The following is a 3829-nucleotide window of genomic DNA, read 5'->3' on the forward strand; positions in this document are numbered from 1 at the left end:
GAATTCTCCTTAGCATTATGAAGTAAACATTTTCTGTAACATTTTTGTGTATTATGATATTTTTTTTTGGAAACATGGGTAAAATATAGAAATGCAGTATTATGTAATGTGAAAAACCTATCGTGTCATTCTTATATATTATAATTATATGCTAGTTTAGTAAAATGAGTGTTAAAAATTACAAATGAAAAAGCATGGCAAACCTTGTTGAAAAGACTCAACATGATTATTTGCATATTCAGTTCCAGAATATATTAGGAAAGCCTTCACAAGGTGCCAAAGTCTTTGTAATACAGGGGAGGATGAGTCCCAGTTTGTTTTTTTAGCTTTGTGCAGTGGCAGTATCATACTCTATGAAGGTCTACTGAGGCATGATTTTTCCTAATTGAAAACTTTAACCAGTACCCCGTTAAGTCTGTTTTTTTGACAGACTTGACAATATTTTATCATCTCTCTGGAGGCTGGGTGTATTGTAAAAATTAGGCTTCTGAGACAAATTTGGTATTTTTACTTATTTTTTATGAGAGCATGATGTGTTTTTTCATAAGTTGACACTTCTGTTTTGAGAAGAGATGATTGAAGTATACTTGTTTTATTATTACATAATGTTTATTTCTCATTTTATTATATGTAAATATTGGTGTAAAAAGTTGTTTTTTGTTATTCTAGTTATGTGGTAATAAAGATATAACTGATAAATTTCAATGCTTTAATAATGTTGGTAAGGTGAAGTCATTAAAGTACTTCATGGAGATTTTCTTGCTCATCGGAATAGAATTTTTCTAAAGTAGAGTAGGATTTTTTAAGAGACCCATTTCATTACGTACCTTCTGAAAGTATATTTCAGTAAGCAGTAGAAATGACAGTCTTAATTTATCAAAATACTTTGTAGATGGATGTAGACCTCTGGATCCATCAACATGTTGTTGTAGCACAATATCTATATTTTAATGATTTTCTATCTAAAATGTAGACTGTGATACTCTGTAGGGGTATTGTTCAGCCAGCCTTTTGATGGAAAACAAGATGAAACAAAACCCATCAATTTATTCAGCAAACTCTATTTCTTTGCTTTGTCCAAGTTTGATAGCATTTAAAGTAGTAGTATAAATCTTGGCCTCTGTGTTTCTGTGATATAAGAGAAGTTTACTTACTTCAGTCACCTCAGGATGGTTCATTGATATTTCTGCAAAGTGATGGAGCAGGCTTAAACATTATGTACAAGTACAGGCACCACAGCATGTGTTTGCAAATGTTGCATTTTTAAGTTCCAAGAGGACTTGAAAGACGTTTTCAAATGGAAACTTCCTAAGCAAGAAACCTGCTTTGCACATTATGTATATTTAAACATTGCATTAGTTAATTAGCTTGGAAATGTAGTCTTCATAGCTCCACTTGTGAAAGACTTTTTTTATGAAGAAATGGATGGGCGGTATAAATGTAAGCACAGCAGAGAGTCAAATCCAATGAGATATGAGAAAATTGGAGAGAATAAAATATGGTGTGACTCGTGAATCTACATACTTTTAAGGAGTATTAGATGATAGAATAGTGTAGTTGCACAAAAGAGAAAGAGGCAGTAAATATGTCAGCCTCAACTGTGTTTGCAGATTTGTCTTTTAGTGTTTCTTCTGATCTGAAATGAATAACATATTTTTGATATCACTCGCAATGACTGAGGAACACATTCTCCTGGATTCAATAAACTCCATGCAAAAATAGCATTATTCTTTCATGGAGTGGTTTGTGTCTGTTTAGCTCAGCAGTGTGCCTTGCATATTCATAAAGGCACGCTGCTGTTCTACCTATATGGACACGAACCATGAACAAGTGTAGGAGGCATGCCCAAGTAGTGCATGGGAAAAACAAGGTAACCCCAAGCTACCATATAGGTGGCAATCCACTAAGCACAGAAGAGGTTATCAGGGACCTGGAGACCCAGGTTGACAGTGGCCTTTCTTTTGACACTCACGTTGCTAAAGTGGTTAGAAAGACCTTCTACATTGCCCACCTGATCATGAAGGGATTCACATCCAGATCTAGTGAGGTCATTGTTCCCCTGTACTCTTCACTTATCAGACCAATGATCGAGTACAATGCCCCATTCGGGATGTATCTCACCCGACATCTGCAGCAATTGGAGAGACCCCAAAAGTTCCTCACCAAAAGGATAAAGGGACTCCAAAATCTGTCATATGCTGCCAGATTGAAGAATCTCCAGCTCTATTCAGTCGCATACCGTCTGCTCAGAGGTGACATGTGCCTGACATACAAGGCCATGTCCAACCCGGAATTAATGGACATGCTCCACCTCAAAAAATCCAAATCCACCAAAACCACTAGAGCAAGTGACTTAAACCTTAGCACGGATATAAATAGGATGTGCTGGAGGGATAGATTTATCACTCAGAGACTCCCTATGCTGTGGAATAAAATCCTGGTTCATGTGAGGCAGAGCACCTCGCTGGCTCTGTTCAAGAGAAATCCTGACCTGTGGATGGGAGATCATAGGTTTACCCTGGGAATCATCTCTGTGTCACTGCTGGACAGAGGCACAACAAACTAATGGGCACAGTATTTTTTCATATAAGGGGTGGCGTAAGCCACAAAAATTTGGGCTAGGCTTATAAATGCCTTAGGGCAGATAGCCTAGTATAAACCTATGAACCTATGAACCTATGCCTCTTAAACTCAGAAAGTGCCGTACGGCACTTACTAATAAGGATCTTGCATAATATTACAGATGTACTCTAATATTATGCCAGTATTTCAGTGTCCGAGGACACTGAAATGAAATAAATTATCATTTTAGTGTCTGTGGACACTGAAATAAACATGGCATCAGGAAAGCAATGCAGGGGGGTGTGACAGGTTCTGTGACACACACCCTGCATTATAAACATGCCGTATGAGACCTCCGCAACCTGCTAAAGCAGAAAGTGTATGCAAATGCACAAATAATGGGGGATAAATCCCTCAAAAGGGACACAGCATACATATTGCCCCACAAACTTAGAAAGTTGATAGAAAACATGTCATGCGTTAGCATGAATTACTGAAGGATCGAGGTCTGAAAGCAAATGTATGCTAATATTCCATGACAGCAGTCTATGTGGACAAAGGCACAAATAATGGGGGGAACAAGCAATAAAATAGGGACACCTCTGAAAAATTGCCCTCACACACCTAGAAAGTTGGTAGAAAACAGGATATGTTTTAGCAGGAGTCCCTGAAGGATAGAAGCCCGAAAGCCGAATGAATGCAATTATTTCCAGATTGCAGTCCTTAATGACTTGTCAGAACACCACAAAACTCACTTACATAACATAATAATATAATAATAATATTAAACACCACAAAACTCACTTATATAACACAATAATATAATAATATTATATTTTTTCTAGGTTAAGGAATGTTTAAGCATAGCTAAGCGAGTGTGAATGTTATGGCCCACCGCTTACCATAGCTTAAACATCCCATAGGAGATAAATACAAATATGTAGGTAAAATTTCCAAGCTGAGATGGTGTATTGGTTAGAGTCCCAGCTTTACATGCAGGTGTTCATGGTTTGAGTATGAAGACAGGCAGCTTATTTTTCCATGAGAAAGTAGTGTTAAAAATATTTTTGCAAACTTAAATTATGTAGCAACTGTTTTTTTGTCAACCAGGGTTGTGTAGCTGGTGTACAATGTAAGTGTGAGCACATATAACATGTGAAACTACCCATGTACACAGAAGTGCCCCACGCCCCACACAGTATAGTCACACCCCTTGCCAATGTAAGGAAAGCACATAGAGGGATGTCATGTAAAGTATATGATATAC

At 37.3% G+C, this 3829-nt stretch overlaps 1 non-coding gene across 1 annotated transcript; it reads left to right on the forward strand.

The window, feature by feature from the left end:
- The first annotated feature begins 324 nt into the window (after nt 1–324).
- On the forward strand, nt 325–461 carry LOC122795153. The gene has a single exon (XR_006363761.1). It is a non-coding gene; the product is annotated as a U4 spliceosomal RNA (small nuclear RNA).
- Nucleotides 462–3829: the final 3368 nt, after the last annotated feature.

The sequence above is a fragment of the Protopterus annectens genome, chromosome 2.part1 (genome assembly GCF_019279795.1).
Source record: "Protopterus annectens isolate FY-2018-M chromosome 2.part1, PAN1.0, whole genome shotgun sequence".
NCBI classification, from domain to species: Eukaryota; Metazoa; Chordata; order Ceratodontiformes; family Protopteridae; genus Protopterus; species Protopterus annectens.